The sequence below is a fragment of the Epinephelus moara genome, chromosome 8 (assembly GCF_006386435.1).
Source record: "Epinephelus moara isolate mb chromosome 8, YSFRI_EMoa_1.0, whole genome shotgun sequence".
NCBI classification, from domain to species: Eukaryota; Metazoa; Chordata; class Actinopteri; order Perciformes; family Serranidae; genus Epinephelus; species Epinephelus moara.
In genome coordinates this window covers 24,623,767-24,648,443 of record NC_065513.1, presented here as the reverse complement: position 1 = coordinate 24,648,443, position 24,677 = coordinate 24,623,767, and the positions used below count along the sequence as shown (strand labels likewise).

Sequence of the window (24,677 nt, the reverse complement as noted above, 5' to 3'; positions counted from 1 at the left end):
TGCTGCTGGGTCAGTTTGACATCCTGGATATATCCTTCAAACACAGACTGTAGACCCCTCTGGCTGCTTCTCTCTGGAATCACTCTTTCACTTTTCCAAAAATATGATAACATTTCTTCAGGGAGTGCAGTTGGTTACAGTGTGGGCTCCATGCTTACTCTGACAGCTTGTCGGCCCATCACAAAGGGGAGGGGCTTAACGAAACGACTGCTTATTTAATAATGTATCATGATTTGTGAGACATTCTCAACATTTATTTAATTTTTGGCATTGTGTATATTTGCATTGCACTTTATGTGGACCTTACTGTTTTCTGTTTTTATATTTTGCACCCATGGTTATGTTACTTTAGTTTTTTATTTGCACTTATTTTATTTTCACTCTCCCAACTTTGTATCGCAACTGGTGCACAGCAAATTCCCNGGGCTCCATGCTTACTGTAACAGCTTGTCGGACCATCACAAAGGGGAGGGGCTTAGCGAAAGGTCAACTGCTTATTTAATAATGTATCATGATTTGTGAGACATTCTCAACATTTATTCAATTTTTGGCATTGTGTATATTTGCATTGCACTTTATGTGGACCTTACTGTTTTCTGTTTTTATATTTTACACCCATGGTTATGTTAATTTAGTTTTTTATTTGCACTTATTTTATTTTCACTCTTCCAACTTTGTATCGCAACTGGTGCACAGCAAATTCCCTCGAGTCTTATCATATAACATTTAGTGTAAAGTGTACCTTTCCATCAAATTAAAGTGGAAAGTTCACTTTCTGTGCATTATTATTTTCTTACTCTTCTAGGTTGCTTGTGAATTAATTATTATTGGTGAAGAGGCAGAGCAGTTAGGCTTTTTTAGTTGTTTAGTATTTATTAGACACCAAGAAGAGGAGTGCCTGAGGAAGCCAGCAGTCAAAGCACCACCTCACTAAATCATTTGTCTTTGCTAATGCACTTCTCCGTGGCATTAATCACCCCTCATACAGCTGACTAAAGAGCAGAGAGGTTTGTGAGACCAAAGTGTGACCTCGTGTGTGTGTGTGTGAGTGGGTGTGTGTGAGTATGGAGAGGGAGGGAGGAGGAAAAGCTACAACTCTGGCGTAGAAGCAGACCGACCCGCATCAGTACCCGGAGTACCGACAGTTTAAACTCCTCTCCATCCAGATAAGAAACCAAAGAAAGTAAACCGAGGTGAGTAAACTTCAAGTGAAGCCTGCTGACGTTAACAGACTCTATTTTTTGCGTGTAATGTTTCCAATGTGCTATTTGAATCGCGACAGTTTGCTGGTCTCACCTTGGACAGTGTGACAGGCGTTGCTCTTTTTGTTTGCTCGGTGTTGACAGTGTGCTGCACGTGCGCTTTAACTTATTTACTGCAGATTCAGCTCGCTGTGTAAATGCTGGAGCTCCCGGGTGTTAGTGAGGAGGGAAGAGTTACAGACGTGATGGGAGTTTGAGTAGTTTGACCACAGCTTTATATCAGCGGTGTTTACTTTATGCTCGGTGTGTTTGCCTTTAAATGTTTTACTTGACTTATAGTTTCCAACGAAGAAGAGTCCAGCTAATGTAGACCTATATCAAACAGTAGCAGACTAGCAGTACCAGTCTCAGCACACTCACTCTGAAACTGTAAAGATTCTGTGTCATAGGGTCACAGAATTTGTCTGAAGCCCAGGCCACTGATTTACTGAACCATATTGAAATTTTAAGACATTGTGAAACCTAATGCACTTTGGGCTGGCATTGATTTTAATGTACCAGCTGCAGTATGCTTTGTTTACATCCAGTGCTTACTTTCTGGGGGCCAATGTCTAATTGTATTTGTGTGAATGAGTGTGAAAGTGATTGCATGTGTGTAAGGTACCAGAAGAAAACAATCCATACTTGTCCATATCTGTATAGTAGTATTGGTTAGGGGTGGGGGGAAAAACTTGATACAGCATAGTATCGCAATATTTTTGTGTGGTGATATCATTAGTATTCAGTATTCATGTCTTTTTGTATTAGATAAATTATTAATATGACAAATACTAATTCAACTTTAGGCAGCCTGCTAGGACAATATAATCAGTTGCTTTTTCAGTACACAAGATACATTTTACTGCTGCTGCTGCTGCAAAAAAAAGATAAACCAGATGTAGGAGCAGAATATGTATGAATTATCGTTTTTTAATGGCGTATGTTGTTTTGCGTATCAGGTCTCACGGGGCAATAAGCGATCATCACTATATATAGGAGGAACCTTTCGTTGTTTGATCTGAGGGGTATTCCAGAAAGAGGGTTATGTGAAAACTCAGAGTAAGTTAACCTTGAGATGAGGGAAACTCTGAGTTATCCGTTACAGAAAGAGAGGTAACTGAAACTCTGAGTCAGTCACCATGGTAACAGACTCTGTGAACATAACTTGCTCGCTGACAGGTTTTCTTCAATAAACCCTGAGTTTTTCTCTGTCTCCTCCCTCTTACACGTGGTTTCATTTCCTCATTCATTCAGTTTGTGTCAAAGCTTGTATTGAAGCACATTAATTAGCGGAGATTTACAGTCTGTCACAGTCTAAATCCTGCTGGATATTAGTTTGTTACTCAGGACTGTCTTAAGTTACTGAATTTATCAATCATTTCTTTGGACATCGGTTTTTGTCTTTACATTCAAATATTACACAGCGAGAATTCACCCTCAGCTCAGAATCAAACCTTCTTCTTTTTTTATTTATTATTTTTTACAACACTGTGCACAAGGATCAGACTGTCAGTCTGTTAGAGCGGCTCCCAAATGTTTATTGCACATAATATGTAGGTCTAATTATTTAAATTTTAAAAATCGGTATGAAGCTTTAGACACGTAGTATCAATGACTAATGATCTCTATCACTGATGTCATTGGTCGCACTGATGGAACATAATTCCTATAGCCTAATATTGGGGATTATATGTTAATATTTCTGAGTGAGCAATGGTGCAGCATTTCAGTGTCTTTAAATTTACTACATTTGTAGCTGAAATAAAGTCACTGAATGCTGTTGAGTCAAGATACAAATAGATGTCCAACATTTTAAAATCTACTGTATTTTAACCTCAACGTCTTTTCAAGTGCAAATCACCAAACATATTATTACTGGGTCAGACTGTGAGTTTACAGTCATGTCTTTATGTCTTTGATCTATAGCCTAGCCTATATGTTTTAAATCTTCCTATTTTTCAGTTGCTGCCTCCTGTGTTTTTCCCCATCAGATTAAATCTGAACAAATATATTATTATATATTATTAATATAATGTAATGTATCTACAGCCTGATACACAGTCAGATTCCACCACTTTATCTTCATTAAGGAAATGTAAGTCTGATAAATGATGAATAAACGGACAACACTGAATAAAACTTTTTTATTAACTTTATGGTTAACTTATTTACACTTTCCTCGCTCTGACTCAGGCTCTTCTTTTAAAGATAAACGTGCACCGTCTGCTACACATGCATTAATATCTCTACATCCACTGGATTAAAATGGAGGCGCTGTCTTTTATTTACCTGTTGCCATGGTGAATCGTGGAGTCGGAGCTCCATTGATGATGGCTTTTTATTGTCGGCTTAACTCAGAGTGAACATACTCAGAGTTGACTGAACTAACTCAAATCAGCTGTTCTGGAACCGGTAACTCAGAGTTTCTCATCTCAGGGTAAATCGACTCAGAGTTCAGGGTTAGACTCAGAGTTTGTTGAACCGCCTACCTGGAATACCCCTCAGGTGTTCCACCTGGAAGGAAAAACAGTTTTGATGGGAAAATAAACAGACGGAGTGATCATCTGGCTAGTTTGACTCAGACTCTCGTTCATCAGACATGGTAACAATAAGCACATCAATTAAGTCGTCGATGGCTTAGCTTCTACAACAATTGTTGACACAGTTTACCTCTGGGGACACAAGTTACAGACGAAAAAAGGTAATAAATTGCAATATATCGCAGTATATTTTATCGCAATACTCAGCGTATTGTAGCATATTTAAAATCGCAATAATATTGTATCATGACTTAAGTATCGTGATAATATCGTATCGTGGATCCTCTCGTGATTCCCAGCCCTAGTAATGGTAATGAATCTTAAAACAAGCTATATTCAGAAAGATACTTGGACAAAATGGCAGCAGTACTGCAGACATAAAACTTAATACATCAACACTGATTGTCAGGAAGTTTTAAAGTGACACACTGAATGAAAACTAATTACAGCTGGCTGTTATACTCAGTTATGAGAGCACAGACATATAGGGTGGTGTTATGTCGACAACTTTAATTCCTACAACTTTCACTCAGTTTCGATGCAGCTTCTCTGCCCTAACAGTTCCTGGATTATGTTCTTTAAAACTTTCAAGTGAAAGTTGAGCTTATATGTTTAGTGCTTTTTACGTGAATTCTGTAGAAATATTAACATTGAGGATAACCTGTAAGGCTGTACCGAATAGTTTGAAGCTTCGAAGCTTCATTCATAACGTTGTCACTGAATTCTGGATCAAGTGTAATTGAATTGTTTTCTATTGGAATGTTCTAATTTCATCACTATTTATTACTGTCACTCACTTTGAAAGCATTAACATGTTGCGTTACCTACACAATACCTCTTCTTTTCACTACAGAGACCTAAATAAGGCGGCAGGAGGCTGGAGGAGATTTTCAAGAAGCTAGATTAGGTAAATTATTACCATGGCCAATAACAAACTAGTTGCTGTTAGCTATATGTCATTTCTGGTAAATATCACAATATAAAATGTGTGCTTTCTTAATACCAAAGGTACAGATGTAGGAAGATAGCAGCACTCACCCACCTTTTAAGTGGTTACGTCTCCAGTCTGATCTCGAGCCTGATCTCGAGCACACAGCTGATACTTTTATGTTTTGTGTATTTGTTAAATTCAGTGTGGACAAAGAGCGTCAGATGTTACGCTTAGTGCTCTTTCAATTTGCTCACATTTGAATCTTCTTTCCAAAAACCTCAATAAAAGCTTCAAATGTTAAAAAACTGACAAAAACATTCACAGAAAAGCCTATGACCCTCTCTGTCGTGATGTATGCGGGAGAATGGCTCTACATTGTATAGTAGCAGTGACCTACCTTTAATTTTTGAGACTCGCTGAAGTGAGCCCCTTTCTTCAAGGGCTCATGAACAGAAAAAAACCCCGAACCTCAACACAGCCTCCAGCGCTGAATAACCTACAACCCAGTATTCCCCATGCACCCCACTTATACACATACAGGCACGCACACAGTATTCGACTCTCCCTCCGAGTCCAGTAACCAGGTCCAGGTGTTTGTCAGTGTGGGTTATGACAAGAGTGTGTCTGTATGCGTGTGTGTGTATGGGTGCACATGAGCAAGCATGTGTGAATGTATATCCAGATGGCATAATACTGTGGCTCCAAATCTTACCTCACCTCATCTGAGGGGGTCCGGGGGCAGCAACACCGGGGAACCACGCAGGAAAACACTCAGCAAATATGAATGAGAAAAGTAGAGCTCCAGATGTGTATGCACGCGTGTGTGTGTGTGTGTGTGCGTGTACTGTTTTCCTTGTTTGTCAATCTAGTGAGTGTGTGCAGTTGTAGAGGAACAGCGATCTTATTTAGGTCAGGAACACATCACGCAAATCTGAGAAACAGCCACATTCTCAATTGGCTGTGTAATTGAGTTTCACGTAGCAGCTGTAAACACAACACAACACTTCCCTCATTTTCTTGCTGTGTGTGTGTGTGTGTATGTATGTATGTGTGTATGTGTGGGGGAGAGAGAGAGCAGTTGAGACACTTAGGAGTTTGAGACATCTCGTGATGTGAGACGAGGTGTCTGATTCTGACTGCTGGAAATGCAGATCACATTGCCGGTGCTTAATCTACACGCCAAGAATAACAAATTTGCCAAAAACAAACTAAATTTCTGTCTGATGAGCGCAACAAGACGAGGAGAAGACTGACAGAGAATATAGTCAAAGGGTACGTGTCTCATGTAAAGTCTGATTGATTCGGAGTGAGGTCAAGGTCAACAGATATCTACAAAATCTGTAAACATAGTCCCCGTATTTAAATGTGTAGCTGTCAGAAAGTTCCCAGAGGAAGTTAAATTGGATGAACAACAGGGTTAGCAGTGGTGGCAGCTCATGAAATGGATTTCCTAAAGTTTTCAGTGAGAACAAAGACCAAAAAATGTCACAAGTTCAGAGGATTTTAAGAAATGTGTCATGCTCTTAATGAATCTGTGCTGGCTGCATGACTCTCATGCCTCTCCACTTATAGAGGGGAGCGTTACTTAGGGAAATGTAAGTGCCTTAAGCGCTTGAATCCGATTACAGCCACCACATTATTTCTGCGGAGGTAACCGTATCTAAAGAAATGTATTGAGCAACAATAAGAGAGACATTAGAGCCAAGAAATCTGTTGTTCATGTGAACCTGAGGCCAGTTTGCCAGTGTTGTGCTTCTCTAATATCCAATTTCCTCAACTTTGAGATGGAGCTGATAACAATTAAAAAGGAATATCAGCCATGTGCCTGAGGCCTTTCCCTCAAAGATCTATCTATCTTTCTTAAGTACAGTGTCACTGTGATTTATAGAGATGTTCCAGCATTTATCTTTATGTGAATTCCATAACAGAGTGTTTTTGGAAGGTTTTAGAAGCCTTGAAAATTCTTAAAAGTTTATAGAGTTGAGACAATTAAAAAATGACCACTGGTAGAAATTAAACTGCTTCACATTCATCAGCATGCATCACATCTCTGTGATCTTGAAGAAATGGAGCAGCAAGCCATACTGAATATGTGTGTTGCAGGTTTGAGGTTCACCCAGACTGCTGTAATCTCCTGCGGCTCTTTACCTAACCCTGACCCCCTTCGTTAAAAAATGATCCAGCTGCAAGAAAGTGATGAAACATGCACAATTGTAGACCACCTTCTTACCTCAATTTAAACCTACTCTATGCTACAGTAAGCTATGGACAATTACTGTCCGTTAAGACTTCTTGCTGCTATTTAACATTCAAACTGCGCTGAACTCTGGGTGTCTACAGGTCCTTAAAAAGTCTTAGAATGTCTTCAATTAAATTAAGGCCTTATATGGATTTGATGGGTCTTAAATATTTTCGGTCGCATTACCGTGAACATTTCTCCAGCCTGACAGACCCAATGACTGTTTACAATCATTGGACAGACTGTAGAAAAAGATTTTTTCCCACGGTATTTCTCTGTATTTTGCAATAATAAATAGGTTTATGACAGCGATGAGATTTTATTTTGTTTTTACATCAAACACATTAAACTTAAGCTCACCCATTTTTCCTTACTGTTCATTTTGAACTGACATCAGTGTGTTTCCATGGGAAGAGTACCTTGGAAAGTGTGTCTCTCTCTCACACACACACACACACACACACACACACACACACACACACACACACACATACATTGCATGTTTGGTCTTAAATTTCATATAAGGTGGTATTAAAAAGGTCTTTAAAGTCTTAAATTTAACTTAGATATATCTGTAGAGGGGGGCGGCAGGGTGGTGTGGTGGTTAGTACTGTCGCCTCACAGCAAGAGGGTTCCTGGTTCGATCCTAGGTGGAGGAACCCTTCTTTGCATGTTCTCCCTGTGTCAGTGTGGGTTTTCTCTGGGTACTCCAGCTTCCTCCCACAGTCCAAAGACATGCAGGTTAATTGGTGACTCCAAATTGTCCATGAGTGTGAATGGTTGTCTGTCTCTACATGTCAGCCCTGTGATAGTCTGGTGACCTGTCCAGGGTGTACCCCGCCTCTCGCCCAATGTCAGCTGGGATAGGCTCCAGCCCCCTCGCGATGCCCAACAGGATAAGCGGTTAGACCCTGTGAACTGAGCTTGAACTTCTTTTAACAGCATGATATCTGTGTTTTCTTTCCCTCTGCAGTGCTGTCATGCCATTATGGGTGTGGTCAGGTGTTTTCTTTATTATGCAACTTTTTAGGAAGAAGACACTTTGTTGTGGGTTATTAATGGTGGTTCTTTATTTTAGAATATACAGTACAACACTTTAGAGCACTTGTTTTGCCACCTTTACACCCATGGCTGTAAGTTGAGTGTTATGGGATGCGATCTGTAACAGCAGTGTCAGGAGAAGACCTTAGCAGTAGCACAATCACACTGCAGTTACGCTTATCTTGAAGTAACTACAATAGAGCAATTATTAAGTGTTTACTTTGCCGGTTGCCAGATCTCTGCCAGCTCAGGCTGTACAGGAAGAAGTGGAAGAACAGGATTATTTTACTTTAACTTAGAAACTTCCCTGACATATTTTACTGGCTCATCTGACATAATTTGCATTCATGAATTTAAAATCAGCTGCAAAGGTCTTTTGCATTTTGGGTATGAATTGTTCAACAGCACACCAGGGTAACGGAGGGGTGAGTTAGCTTTATTGTAATGCAGGTAATGGGATTTTGGAGACTCAGTGTTAATCACAGGCAAATGTAGCCCGGGTTAAAAAGCCTTAAGCAACACTTGAGGTCAGCATCAGAATGGTAAAGACCTGAATGTCTCTGTCTGTCAGACAAGCTTTCTGGCTGCTTCGTGTCAAACAGCAGTAGTTCTGTTGGTTTTGTTCAGATTTATCGAGGGTAGATGTGACAGGTGAATTATTATTTTCCCTAAGGCATTTCTCCGTATCTCTCAGTGCTGCGGGGTATACAAGGCTCACTCAGCTGTCTGAAGCTCAAGAAACTCAAGCAGGTACATTCTCCTTTTATAATATGGCCACTATCACTATATGCTTTACATGGACATGAAAACATGTTCTGCTCTAAAAGTTTATCCTCACATTTTATGGAGAAATGACTTGTAGTGTATGCATCGTGCAGGTCTGTACATTTACAAAAAAGATTGAGTAAGCATAATAAAAAGCGTGCATGTATGTGTGCGTGAGATCTGTCTTCACACACATGGATCCCATCCAGGCTTCCTCTGTTGTCCTCTGAAGCTGGGATGAGTTACACATTTGACCCTTGGTTTTTTAGATGGAAACTGTGATCTATTGCCTGTGCTGCTTTTGACGCGTTTGAACAAGTATGCAGCGACACATGTATGCACACAGAGACTAAAAAACAAATTTTCAATGCACATCACAGGCAGTACTCTGCTAATATTTACATTACACATGGAATTTACAAAAAAATTATAGACTCATACTCCAAAAATTTAAAAAATAGCAGCCATCGAGGTATAGCCTGAAAATATCGTGATATAATTTTCAGGAGATATTGTCCAGCCCTACTGTCATTACCATTGTCATACCACTTGGCATGATGAATCAGGACTCGGATCATGATTGTCAGGTAAAACATTAACTGTGCCGTATCTCTAAAATTGATGTTACTCAGCCATTGTAAATTGTAAAGCCGTTGCTATTAATCGGCGCGACCAGTCTGTAGTACATTTGTCTGTACACTCCTCTGGTTAAATAGAGACTTGTTAGTGCAGGCTGTCAGCTGCAGAGACAAGATAGGATCTGACGGGAAATTTGCCTACTGGGTTGATGTAGCTGTAGATTAATGATGAGGAAGACGCTGATATAGCCAGTGTGGAACGAAATCTATCCTGACATGTGAGCATGTAATAGAGAGCTGAACAAAAGAGTGCTCACAGTAGCTGTTGTGTGCGTGTGTGTATTCTTGTGTACTCTAAGATAACAAAGTTGAAGTGTCAGTGTTTTGTACGCAGGTATGATGCATTTATATTCACATCTGTGCTTATCAGTCTTATCTTTTTAGAAGCAGATCATGCAGCCGCACACTCTCATTACCCTAATCTTCATCTCCATTACTCCCCTGTTCCCCCTCAGGCTGGACATTTAAACACACAGCCTCTCCTGATCTCATGATGGAGTTATTCTGTCCCAGTGCTCTATAATTCACACAGGGCACACAGTTCAGCCACTCCTCCCCCGGTGTTCCCCTCTTTCTTTACTCATGAATGACGTGACAGAGAATTGGCATCAGCACCTTTAGAAACAATACTTGAAGCGTCCCAGCCCTCTGTTTATTGAGGACAGCTCCAGGACCAAAAGGGAGATCATAGTAATCAGCAAATTGCTGTGACGAACTTGGCTGCACCGAGAGCAGCATAGGTTGATGGTATAAAACAAGTTTGAATTATAATTTATTAGCCCGACTAATAGCCCACAGAATCAGTTTAGGCTTGTGTCCCACAGGGCGGATGTTAAAACATACTACCAGCCAGCTTCTGATCTCATGATTTGGCTATTTTTTGTCATTGCTCTCTAATTCACACAGCTCAGACACTCCTATTCAGTTTCTATCCTCATTGTTTTTTTGACATCTGGACCCTTTATGCATGAGCAAAGTCATTTTCTCTAATCTTTTACCATCATTTTGTGGTTAATCATTTCTTTTATACAAAACAATGCACGTTTTAATGACTAAATAAAAAAACTGTTGTTTTTGCAGTGAACTGCTGATAAGAGCATCCCTGATCACAAACATTAACAGGTTGAGCCCTGAGGATGCTTTAACTCGCTGCAGTCTTGCTTTGAACCGTGAGGCTGTTCTGTATTTTGGCAGACCACAGCTCTGTCTTCTTGTGTTTGGTTTGGCTCATTCCTAACTAAAGTAATCACAGGGCCTTTGGTTCACTCAAAGGAGAGAGAAAAAAAGAGAAATGATGGAGTGATGAGTGGGGGACTTGAGGAAAAAAGAGGAGATATCCATCTGGATCCACTTTGGGACAATTTCATCCCTCCTGCCCTCCAAACCTTAGACCCCCAATTTTCATGGTGCCTCCTTTTGAGGTGCCATTCCATCAATGAGGGGAGAAATATTTGCCTACGAGCAAGTGTCATTCTTAAGTTTCAGGAAGTGCCCGAACCTCTTGGTCTAGACATCCCCTCAGTGCTCAAAAGTTTTATTAGGGCGACTATATACAGAGTTGGAGTCCTGGGTATCAATATTTTAGGTCGTTTTGATAAAATATGGAAAGCCTGGGTAGCTCAGGCTGACTCATTCTTGATGGGCAGGGGCAACGAGTATCAGCTTTCAGCTTTCTTTTTCAAATTATTTCAAGTCGTGTTCTTAATTTTCAAAGAATGTCTAGGGGGTTGAACTTCTGTCTGTGTGATTGAAAACCTTGACTTCCTGTTTTTGAAAGATGGGCTGTGTACAACACATGAGGAGTTTCGCTGCATATTTCAACATGTCTGAAGTCACAGCAAAACTGAATATCTGACCACCTATGTGAACACAGGTGCTTTTAGTTTGACCAAGCTTTTCAATTGAGGCATCTAGATGAGATAAGCAGACTAAGGCCCCGATCACACAGTAAGCATTTCGTAGGTTGCGGAGATCTGTGTGAGTACATGAGACCCTAAAAAAGAGGGTGGGTCAAGGGGGTACCACCAGTTGGTCCAGGAGCTTCTCCTCGATGACGACCCTTTCCAGGTATATTTTAGGATGACTGGGGCAATTTGACAACCTGCTGTCTATCGTCGGGCCGTATAGCTCTGGGTATTAAGCAGCCACTACCACCAGTTTCTCCTCCATTGTTTACCAACTGTAAACTTGCTGTTGTTACTACCACAGAAGGCCCACTTCTCAAATCATCCGATTGGACAATTGGCGGAAAGATGAAAAAAGAGATGACGTGGGGTGCTTCTCCGCTCTGAGTTGAAATTTTTTCAACTCGAGGAGTTCAGAATGCTCCGGCTTAGAGCGCAGAAATGCCAGGCACGTCGCAACACAAAAAACGCTAGCAAAAAGCTTCAGTCTCATCAAAAACAATTACAAAAAGCCGCCTCCTTCTGCTAAAACACTTTCTGTTTGATCAGGGCCCAAGAAGTTAGTGAGTCATTGGTACTTGATCACCCTGACGGAGGCAGACAGAGCAGATTTTATTTAGTGGAAAAAGAAACTAACTATTGAAGGAGTTCAAGGATTATCTGTGCCTCTCTGTGGTATGTAGTGTCTTCTTTGTCTAGTGCTCTGTTTCACTCTCTGTCTCCCTCATAGTCTTTCTCCTAATAGTCCTCCACACGCCTGCATTTAGGTCTGGAATGATAAATGGCTTTCTTTGATTTGTGCAGATGTGACTTTGGCAAAGAATGGGGTATAATGTATATAATCAAACTCAGAAGCCACTAGTTACTCTCTGTCTTTCCCTGTCTGTCTCTCTCTGTCTAAAAGCCCTCCATCTGCCGCTGCAGATGTAGTGTTTTGTGTCACATTGCGCCCACATTGCCTTTGCAGACACCACCTCCCCACGAGACATAAATTCATGATGGGCTCATCAATGTGTTTTCCACAGTCATTATTCCGGTGTAATTAAATCTGATTGATACCAAATCAGATTTTGGCCATATGATAGTGAATCTGATGTACGTGAAATCAAATCTCGAGGGGGCCTGTTTCTTCACTTACATGTCCGGTGGACATCCATCTCACAAGCAAATTACAATCTGAAGCAGGCCTCTGGGAGTCTTTGCGTTGTGTCCTGTGCAACACTGTCATGCTTATTGAATAAATTTATTGATAGACACGCCATGATGGGACCTCATTGATCATCTCCTGGTGAGATGAACACGTATGTGATATTTATGATCCAGCCTGATGCATAGATTATTTAGAGACTAGCAACAAGTTTAACTGGACATTGGTAACAGGATGTAGGAGAAATGTGAGGTTTATAAAACATGTAGATCACATCACACCGGATACAGGAGGAGGAGGAGGAGGGCTGTTATTCGCAGATTTAATTAGGTGATATAAAAAATTAAAAAAAAACAAAAACGGAAATGACCTGATGCCAAACACCAAATCAGCTTTGCCAGATCAGAGAGACAGTGAGATCCAAAATGAGAAAGACATTTAGAGTACTAGGGTCCAACAGAGACCAGATGTCCCTAACAGGCCCCTGTAGGTTCCCAGCCAAACACCATCAGGCAGATGATTTCATATTAGGTCAGCATTACACACACAGCAGTTGGAAACATTGCAACCACATTATAACATCCTGCATGAAGCATCACTCATCAAGAAGAATTTCTTCCTTAAAACTGTGGTCTTTTTATGTGTGCTCACTAAAACTGAAACTACTTTTCCCCCTCTCTTTTTAAAACTGTTCATCTTTCTTTAGACGCACTGTCTGCTCACACACACTTGTGTATAGCACCTACTGGCACGTGTGCTACAAGCATCTCCAGGCTCACATTCATAACCAAACAGGTGTGCGTGCATACACACAAATTTGCACCACATGCTCACCAGTTTTATATTCAATGCGATATGCTGGGAGCAGTGTTTTTACAAGGCAAAACCCTTGAACCATGTCCACTCAGCTTCCTGTATAAAAAAAAAAAAAAAGAAAGAAAACATCCCTGCACCTACCCTGCACTCCTACCTGGCTGCAATATGTTATGTTCTAAGGCTTATAGTCGGCTTTCCTACTCAGCATACAGTAGCAGATGACTCAAGACATAGTAGAACGGGACTGACAGGAAGGTTGAGGCCACAATTCAGGTTTGAAATATAGTATGCCTGGACCAGGTTTAATGCTTCTGCCAGATGAGCCACCAGGAAACCTTTAACCTTCTCTGGGGCAGCTGTAGGTGCACCAACATGTAAGACAGGTAAACATGCATATTGCCATCATTTCTGTAATTGCTTAAAGTTACCTTTTGTGGGCTTTACAAGTTGAATAACATTACATCTTGTTTCCCAAGTACTGCAAAATGGGATGCAGTCACTTGGAGGAAATGTGTGCAAGAGCTTATGTTCAAACCTTTTCAAATACCTACATTGTCTAGTTGTGCCACATTCTACAGTAATTGATTGTGTCCTAACAATCTTAAGCTAACTTAAAGGGGATCCATTATGCTCATTTTCAGGTTCATACTTGTAAAGGTTTCTATAAGAACATGTTAACATGCTTGTAGTAGTCAAACAATTTTCTTCATACTGTCTGTGCTGCAACATTTGTATTCATCTTTGGTCTGAGACTCTCTGCCTGTCTCTTTAAGCCCCAGGCTGCTCTGATTGTTCAGCATTTCCAGGGTTTGCGCATTTCAGAATCTCTGCACAGTGGCACTTTCTACCATAAAAATTCTAGGGCTGCCCCCTAATAGTTGACCAAACGTTAGTCAACCAGAAAGGTCATAGTCGGCAAGATTTTTCCCTTCTTCTGTAAATATTCAGTCTGATAAATGCAAAAAAATTGATAATTTTAGTGCAGGGCTACCCAGAGCTTTACATCTGTCCCACGGACGATAGGCCTACACACTTGAAGATCAGCTCTGCTCTCAAGATTTTAGGTAAATAAGCTATGCAATGCTTTTTGAGGTTGATTAGCAACTTCTGACGCAACCTGACGTTACATCTCTTGAAAGCAAGAGTAGCGCCCAGTGCCCGACCTCACGTTTTCCAGACGGTTAAAGATGCTGCATGTGTACGGCCCCTAATGTACAGGGCTGGTACCTGCGGTTATTCCACAGGCTAGTTAATAACATGTCGGGCAGGAAATCCAAAGTGTGGGATCATTTTGAGAGGCGAAGGACGAACCCAAGGTGATATGTAAACTCATCTTCATTGGTCGACTACAAACATGACGTATCATCTGAAACACGTCAGTAGCTACATGCCCATTAGCCACTTAGCACAATCATTACTGCTTTGCCGACAGCGTCATTAACAGGCGGCTCGCTCAGTGTGTGACGTGCACTTGTAGATAAAATATAGGCCTATATTAATGAAGGTTCATTAGTACGGTTTTGTATTTCTCTGTAATGTAGCACAGTGTTAACAATGTTACTGATACTATTCTTTCTCACACCTTCAACTCAAACCATTGTGTTGCCCCATCCAAAATAAATAATTCAATGATTAAATTAATATCCTAAACATGTGGACGACTAGTCAACTAATGGCCCTAAATGACGACTAAAGGTTGACTAGTAAGTTCTTCGTCGGGGGCAGCCCAAGAAAATTCACCAGTAAAAAGCTACTCAACACATTCAGACATTTCTCAGCAGAAATCTCATTTGAAATTGGGGAGAAATCAACAAAATTGGCAACTACGACTACGTGTTTCCCTGATGTTAGCATGTAGCTTCATGCAGCAGATGACCATAAAAAGAAATCTGCCATCATCTGATGTCAGCTTGTAGCCAAAGAAGAAAAAAACAGTTGGAAACAAGAGTATTCAGGATGGTCTGAAGTCTGTTTTTGTTCACAGGAATTACTTTTACATATGTTTGCTCACTATTGGATGCTTTGGTTACGTGTAATATAAACATCTTTCATTGTAACATTATATGTATGACAGAAACAAAGGAAAAGCATAATTGGTCCCCTTTAGTTATTTTTAACAGTTGTTTTGATAGGTGCTAGTGTTGTGTTGCGTTTTGTATTTCATATCTATTCCACATCATTAAAAAGAAGCACTGTTGTTGTTGCTTAGTCGTAGTAGTTGTAGTGGCTACTCAGGGAAAATGGATGGCACAAGGTATCTGTTTTTGCTACGACTATGAATCACTGTAAAGCTGCCAGCTGTGTAGATTAGTTATATCAGCAGCAGACAGAGAAGCAGACAGAGATCAGGGGGTTGCCAGACATCAGCAAGTTTGTTTGTTAATTTGCTGTGTGAATTCTGTGAGTCTGCTGTCCTTAAGACTCAAGTAAGCCAAATCAAAATGACAAGATTTGTCACGAACATTGTAAAGCACACCGCAGTTTTTTTCTGAGAGCTTACGAACCGACAAGGGCAAATAATTCTGCGTTTGTTCTCTAAACCCAGTTCCTATAGCTCTCATGTTGCAGCAGGCACAGTGAACGGGGATTAATAGTAATGATAGCAGTGCAGTGTGTGTGTGTGTATGTGTGTGTGCAAATTCTCCTATGAGGCATCTGTTGCAGGTTTCGGGCACATGTTGTGGGATTAAGGAATTAGCTGCAACAAATAACCTCATGCACACACACACACACCACACACTCAATAACACTCCACAGTTACAACCCCAGACCTGCACACATTCACACATGTTCCTCCAGTGTTTCAATAATGTAAGCTTCGTCTAAATTCTAAATTCATCTCTGCTCTCACTCTATTGACTCTTAGTGACGGTTGTGTTAAAGTAAAGGTATCTCAGTAGCAATAAAAGTTACCTTAATGTTGGACTTACATTAGTAAAAGATAAGGTAATAGGACGGGGAAGGCCAAGTTGTCAGAGACTCCCGTTCTCTGAAAAGGATACACAATAAAGAGCGCTGAGCTTTCCAGTGTTGCCACTGGGTTCAGGTTCTAGCTAATCAACGGTGCACACAGCCGTGACTGTTCTGTTCCAGGGGACTGGAGATGGAGGGAGGGAGGGGGTGGACAGGATGAGGGTCCTGCCTGAAATGGGGGTATAAGGGTAGAAGGAGGGAGAGAGCGCATGTGGTTGCGGGATTGAGGTGTGTGTGTGTTCACAAGCCTCAACGACTGTCTTCTTGCTTGCGCAAACCTCCGGGGGCCCTAGGTGTGTTTGTGTGTGTGTCAGTTAATTCTACGTGCAGATGAACAAATTATGTCAGTGGTACCAAGTCAGCTAATAGTAGAGAATTAAGTCAGTTGTGTTTTTGAGGCAGGGCTATAATCACTATCAGATGTCTGGGTGGAGGAGAGGGACAGGCGGAAAGAGAGAGACCAAGGGTGTGTGTGTGTGTGTGTGTGTGTGTGTGTGAGAATGAGAATTAACAAAGAAGGAAAGAATGGAAGGAAGACAGATATGGCTGCTGTTTGTGCATGACAAAGAATGCTAATATACCTACATGCTCATGCTTATATAATGCCAAAAACTGCACTCATTCACAACACTCCAACTTTCTACAACATGTATTTGTGTCAGTCAACATAAACCTGATTCTTTTGGTTCACCTCCGCATTTCTACACTGTAAAAAATCGATTTCGCAACCGCTACGGTAGCACATTTCAGGTGTGACGTGATGTGATTTGTACTGTCGGTGCTGAAACAAGTACAAAAAATTGTCTAACATCTTCCTAAGTTTCACTGGACACAGTCTGTCAGCCGTGTATCACAACATTGAAATGAGGCACATCTGATCATTGTACAACGGCGAGTTACAGTTGACTACCGCTCTGATTGGTGTCGCCAGCCCGAATCTAGAAACTTGTGGGTGGCATGTTTAGTTTTGCCGCATATAAAGGTGTGTTGCAGCAATTGAGTGCGCAGGCTCTACTTGTATTCAGCGGGGCCACGTCCTAATCATTGTCAGATGGTGGACAGAGTCCCTGCGTCTGGAGCCATTTACGAGGCCTGCGGCCGCCTGGAGGGAGAGAGGTTGGAGGGGGGGGGGTTGGAAATCCACCCAACGAGGCTGTCCTTTGTTGTCTGAGAACTTGTGAGATGGAAAGTAGGGAGCAAATGATGGAGAATTAGTGGTCAGCTAACAGATTTTATATGACAAACTAATGTTCTGTTAAGTTCTGGCAATGTTAAAATGTTTGAGTTGGATTAATATTTCAGTTTGAAACGGCTCATATTTTGATTGTTAAGAGGGAAAAGCTCCTATTATCGCCTTTTACTCCAACATTTGGGCAGAATCAGAAGTGGATTTTGGTTTAAAAGGTTTGTTTAGGGAAGATGGTTCAATTAATAATGTCTTATTGAGTTTATGTCATTTACAGCATGAACTTGTGTCCAATATTTCATTTACAAAGTGGTTAATGTGATACAGTTCCTTGTGCATAACAATGAAAGGGAAATTCCTTGTTAAAATCTTAAAGCTGAAATACAAAATATCCCTCTAAAAGACAAAGTGTCACAGTTTGGGACATAGATTAGACACTGGCTACCCATTTGTGTGACCCACTTCTTCCCTTATGTGAATAGCCTGACTCGTGAATATCATTAGTCATGAGGTTTGGTGTAAATGACCTTTACAAAAAGGCCGCTCAGTGTCCCGAAATGCGGTTTGATCAGCAGCCTTCGGTATGAAAGGACGATCACTCTGTTGGCTTCCTCGATCACTAACTCCTGTTCAAACTTGGCTCATATAGTGGGAATATTTTCTCTCGCCAGTGATGTTATTGCTCTAAAATTGTAAATGTCCTGTTGCCAGGAACTTGACTCAGCTACATATGTTGTTTGACATCTTGTCATCTCACAAACTGGCAAAAAATTGCTTAGAAATGAGGCACACGCTCATAAAATAGTAAAACAATCCATTTGGCCAAAGTTCCCATTCTGTTTTAAGATTTAATAAGCTCAGACTGGCACAGACAAATGTGAGGGGCTCTGTGGGGTGAACTTAAACTCAACAGAGATAGGTGAAGGATGTCAAATAAAATATAAATGGAATATTCAGCATGCAGCTGGTAAAACAATGACTGCTTTAAAAGACTAAAATAGCCTGTGTTAGAATACAACACAGTGTGGGGAGTTTTTGAGACATTTCCATATTGTACTTCCAAGAAGTGTGAAGCCTTACATATGTTTGTGTAGGTTTCTGTATCACTGTTAGCACTATGCTATTCTTCTTCTGCTGCTTTTTCTGTGTGTGACTGGTGACTGGTACATTCTCTGTGAGTTCTGTCTTCGCAGCTTGGTTGGCAGGGATGCGACTGTGCCATGCAGATCTTAACAGCAGATTCCAAACCTTTTCCTGACCCTTTGCAAATGTATGTAATTAAGCAATGAAAACTAGTTTGAGCTGAGCCACAGCCAGGCCTTCTGCTGCAGGAAATTAAGGATAATCTGGAGACTGTGGATGCTATTTGTTGCCACAAGGCGTTCTCAAGGTGAAGTGGCTCTCCTTCAAGATTGGTTTTCATCCCATATGAATTAGTTTTGCGTGTTCGTGCCCTGACCGTGCCCTCCTTGTTACCTCTCCGTGTTGTTTTCTTGTCTGCTTGTGTGTCTGCTGTCTGCCTTTTATTCATCCAACTAAGCATAACCTTGACAGGCCGACCATCTATCCAACACAAAAAAAACAACAAACATGCTGTTCTGTAACAATCTCTGTAATCTCAAAGTCTGAATCATCAAGGATGAACAGAATGGACTGTATATTCTAATCACAAACATAAATTGTAGAAATAAATTAAGATCGTACAACATTTTTTAGTGTCTGGTCAGTGAGTAAACTCTGTTAAACAATGGATATGGTTTAAAGTAGTGCGCCAGAAAATGCTATTAGTGACATCTGATTCTGTGGCTTTGTTTATCATGCAGTTTTTGCTTTGGTTGAAAGAAAGTTGTCTGCAGGGCACAAAAGAGGTCTGCACCCAATACTGTGGTGACATAGAATTACCATGGTGATGTCAGCACTGCATTTTTTTTTTCTTGACATAATAGATTATTTAAAAAAATGCTCTACTTTGGCTCAAATCTACCACAAAATACACATTTAAACAGCTCCTAAATACAAAAAAAATGTACCCTGGGATCTATCAGGTGATTTCCTTCTTTTAGCAAAAACAGGCTGTTATGCTACCATAACTATTGCACATTCACATATATGTAGTTTTTTGTGGAGCCATGAGCAGCAAGTAGGTTTTCATTACCAAAGGTTTATGACAAAATGACTTGTTAAAACCGACTTCCATGTGCGCACGGAGAGAGAGGAGAGGGAGAGACGCTGTGCTGCTGCCAGAGGAGCCGCTGACTGAGTTCCCTCTGAGCGGTAACTCGCTAAAAGAGTCTGAGAAGTCCGGGGCTGTTCATATTATTATTATTATTTATTTAGTTATTCAGAATTTTTTGGGCTTTTTGCCTTTATGTGATAGGACAGTCTAAGCATGAAAGGGGGAGAGAACCCATGGCCACTGCGGCAAGGACCTTGTCTTTGTATAGGGACACCTGCTCTATCTATCTAGCCACTGGGTGCCCAGTACTCACAGTATTTCTGCTTTTCTCTCTTCGAACCAAGAAATGAAAAGTTGTTTTCATGTTGTACATGAAGTAAGTGTGTGCTCTCAGTGTCAATTTTCCCAGTGCTATTGAAAATGCTTTTGAATATCTTTGCTTTTGAATAAGAAGTATTTCTAAACCAAGGTAGTGTTTCCACAACACAAAATGCAGCTATATAGAAATATCAATAACGTCTGTAGTAATTCAGAAAATGGCAAAAAGGCAAATTAATTCTATATATATATATATATANTCATAAACACATTAGCCTAGACAAAACACTACTTTCTGTAACGGCAGCATGAGCATGCCGTGGACAGCCTGCTGACTCACTGATTAATGTTCTGGTACTGGCACAATTTAAAGTCTAAATTAAGTGAAGTGAAAGGAACACTGTTATACTGTTCGTTTTCTGGCCATAAACACATTATTATGTCGTTGTAAACATAGCTGCTGTTCAGCTGCTAAGTGATCTCTATGATAATGTTAACCAAAACATAGTTTTCCTCAGTTGTGCTTTTATGCTGTGATTTATTACAACACTAATTTAGGAGTATCAGATATTTATATTGTCCTCGTGTCTCTCTTCTCTTTTTTCTCCACATTCTTGTGGATTTAGTCAGACTGGGTTGCAGGTAGGGAGGGTCTCATACTGGATGTTATAAAAGAGCAGTGAGTGGGTCTACTGTATGGAAGTGAGCACGGGGCTCTGTAGCAGCACGTGGCGTATCTGTGTTTTGAAACCAAAGAAGCAAACCTTACAATGTTTACAGTTGGTCATTGTAAAGGTCAGTGTCAAATTTAATGTTTTTAATGTTTAAAAAGACTCTTGCACCCAAAAGGATAACATTTTCACATACTTTGAGTCAAACGTCTGACGTAATGTCGGCTGTTGAAATGAGCCCAGATTCAGAGAGGACTGCTTGAACTTTCTGGACTGGAGTTGAACAGTAGATGCAATTTTGAGTCGGTAAACATTTCACTTTCTCACTGATTTGAGACACGAGAGTTTGATTTCCCAGATTTACTCAGGAGAAGCATGTGATTTCGTGCTGAGTCCGCTTTGCTGTGGTGTCGAGTCCCTGTGTGTTTGTTGTTTTTGTGTAATCAAAGAAGGAACGAGAGGACAGAGTGGAGATTTATGGACTGGTAGGGTAATTGTTGGGGTGCTTCAGGTTTCAACTGTTTTGATCTTCCAAACCTGTAAGTCCATCCATCAACCTGTTCTTTTGCAAGTAAAGGCCCTGTGACACAGCTCATTTAACCTAGCAGGACGCCCATTTAAATCAAGGAGTTTTATAGTATTGAGAAGCAAACACGTCCCGCAGGACCTCGAAATTCCTGAAAGTTTTCTGAATTTAAGTAAATGTTGAATGTTCTTGAAAATAGACATACACATGGGTCACTTACTTGAATTGATGTATTTTGTGCAATAATAGAAATTTATATATATTTTTTTAATTTAGTTCAGCACTCATTTCATTTCAAAGAAAATTTGAAATGATAAGTTCACAGATGCAGGAAAACGTGAACATGTAAACAAGACAAAACATGAGTTTATTCAATGTGCATAGAGTAAATAAAGGGATAAAAAAGAATTAGAATAAAATAAAATGTCTAGATACAGGACTTCCTTAACCCCTTCTGTTCCCTTATCCGTTACCCTTGTCTCACTCATACTCAGAATAGGATATTGTAGAAGAGTGGGTTACAACTCAAGAACTGTACTTTGTGTGATTATATAAATTTCTGTTTTAGTTTAACTTAAGTACAGGCTACACTCAGCTGTCTACATGTATGTTTCACATGCCGCCTTGAAAACGAGTGACGGTCACATATGTGCGTGAGTGATAAAAGTTGAATGATGCAGGTTTAAAAGCGACAAGCAAGCATGAAAGCTAACGTTGAGCAAGCCTTTAGCTTTGCCTGAAAAATCAAAGTTTCAGGACTTGTGGCTCAATAAAGACATTTATAAAGACTGGCTTGTTAAAGATCCGTGGGACATCTACATGGCCCGATGCAAAGCCTGCAGCAAATCAATTAAAGTCCACACCATGAGCGAAGGACCTTTGACAAGCCATGCTACGGGAGCATCACACAGGACAGCATGCCGCAAGTTAACATTGATTAACCTTGATCTGTGAGTCAAACTCAGCTGCGTTGGGTTTTGAATTTGAGGGATTTAAGTCTGGAAAGTCATTGAAAAGTCCTCGAATTTGATGATGAGAAAGTGTGGGAAACCCTGTTGGAAGAAACAAAATGAGAAAATAACTACTGGCCTCAAAGTGTCTTTTCTGCATCACGTTTAACCCCTCAAAGTGTTGAGGTGAGAAAAGGCTCCAGAGCAAACGGACGGAAAAGATTTGGTAACCAGGCAGGTAAATACATTTGTTCCTTGTTTTGGGTCTCCAGGTAGAGCCAGGTGCATATACTGAGGGGTCTATAGAGCCAGTAATGAGTCATATCCTTCAGACTGCTGTTCTCTATCTCAGACACCTCCTTAAAATTCACACAGCAACGACCATCGCTCACGTATACGTACACATACAGACCCACACACACAGACGCAGCTCTAACCTGTTCATGACTCCATACTGTACTTCACACCTCTAGGGGTGTTTTCTTGGGAAACACATCACGTCAGTCACCAGCGTCAGCGCGTCAATCAAACTTCTGCAAACACAGTCGATGTTTTCTGGCAGGTGTAGCCAGCAGGGGTGGTCTGTGGACGCTGACTGACAGGATGCACTTTGGGTGAGTCCCTCTGAGGACTGTCATCAGGTCGAAGAATAAATAGGGATATTTTCAGTAACAACATCTTATAGAGAACTAAGAGCAACATTCAGACAGGATAACTGTAGGGATTGGACCTGTTACCACATGTAAAGCAAGACATTCAGTGGTAAACAAAATAGTTTGCCTTTCAGAGATTACATCTACTACACAGTATCTCTGTTACATCTACCAGGTCTGAGTAAAGGTTCAGCTGAGGTCAGGCTGCAGTATGGTTGCCTGGGTTTTATTGGAGCTGGCAGGAGTTTGCCTAAGAGAATTAAAGCTCCATGTTTTGTGCTGCTGGAGTCGATATTGCCATTGTCTCATAGGTAGACCCTGGGAATGTTTCTCATTAAAGAATAAGAAAACAACATCCTTGACACTGTGTTTCACTTTGCATGGCTCTTACAAGTTTGAATTAAACTGTGAGTACGTGTCTACACAGTGCAATTTTAATTTGATATGCAAGTTAAATGAAGCCTGTCTGTGTCTGAGCTCTGTTTTCCTGCTGGATAAAACATACTGTGCTGCTTGTTACTAATGATTAAAGTATCAGTTCAGTCCTCTGCCTGGCTGCACTCAGTCTCCCTCCCCACCTCTGCATCTGTCTTCCTCAGGGTCGTCTTTAACACATTCTACTTTCAATAAGAAGATTTGTAGTTGTTATCATATCTGTATTAAACACTCTGTACAGGAAGAACACAACAAGTGCATCTTAATCTCCTAGTTGGGTTTAAAGTTTACAGAATGGGATTAATACAATTACCTCCTGTCCTCTGTTGCAAATAATAGTAATTTCCACTGTTGGTTAATCTGATAATTATTTTTCTGTCAACTGATTGTTTAGTCTTTCATACCTGCAGTAGCTCATTTATTGGCCACTTGGGGGCAGCAGAAACAAGCTGAGACTTTAACACTGACATAAATTGGTATGGTGAACTTTTGAAGTTGTGTTTCCGGCCACCTGATGAACGCAAATCCATTTTCACTATCTGTGGTCTCTGATTTTTGTCTCTACCAACTGTTGATGCAAATATCAGGGGCCGCATTCACAAAGCTTCCAAGTTAAAGAGTCACTTTTCGTGATGAAATTCTAAAAACATTTTTAGAATTGTGACGTTTTATTAGAACATCCCCTTAAAGTTAAGACCTAGGGCTATGTTCACAACCATTATGAGAATATTCTCAGAGAGCTCCTAAATTTTTTTAGTAAGGAGTCCTTAGCGCTGAGTGAGGAAGGGACAAAAACTTTTACCTTAGTGAGAAGGTGTGGTTGGTAGAGTTGTACCAATACCGATACCAGTATCGGAAATGCCTCCGATACTGCCTAAAATGCGGTATCGGGTATTGGCGAGTACAGCCTATGACCAATCCGAAACTACGTAATGCCTCACGTCATTACGCATACGCACGCTACAGGCAAACGAAACGGAAATGGAGCAGGGTTTAAAAAGCATTCATGTCAAATGTCTTTTGTACCAAATTGTGTGGCTGCACTGTAACCTGTGTCTTGATCTGTGTCAACACTGGATAATAATAATAAAAAAAGTTTTATGGCATTCATTCTACTATTATGTATTTATTTCTTAATATTTTACATAGAGTTTTAGGAGAACAATTCATATCCCATCCATTTTTATTTTACACGCTGGTATCGGATCGGTACTCGGTATTGGCAGATACCTAAGGTTCAGGAATAGAAATCGGTATCGGGAAGGAAAAAGTGGTATCGGTACATCTCTAGTGGTTGGCCCCGTTGCTAGGTGTGATGCATTCTTTTAACAGATGTGATTGGTTGTCACAGACATACCCCTTTGTGAGCCTGCAAGGTGTGGACACCCAGTGGAAATGAAATGAACTACATCCCAATATGAGACTGGCAGTGTTGTCATTGTTTGTGTGATCATTCTGCTGATGGCAGGTTGAGACAGACAAAAGTCATCACTGCTGCACTGTTGCATTATTCCAAATATCTTAGTG

The 24,677-nt window shown here is 40.7% G+C and overlaps 1 protein-coding gene across 1 annotated transcript in view; it reads left to right on the top strand.

The window, feature by feature from the left end:
* The first annotated feature begins 1,086 nt into the window (after positions 1–1,086).
* bmpr1ba (bone morphogenetic protein receptor, type IBa) overlaps positions 1,087–24,677 on the top strand; it is a 103,037-nt gene continuing 79,446 nt past the window's right edge. Inside the window, exon 1 of the mRNA XM_050050575.1 lies at positions 1,087–1,193. The gene's annotated coding sequence lies outside the window, so the exon portion shown is untranslated. The remainder of the gene's footprint in view (positions 1,194–24,677) is intronic.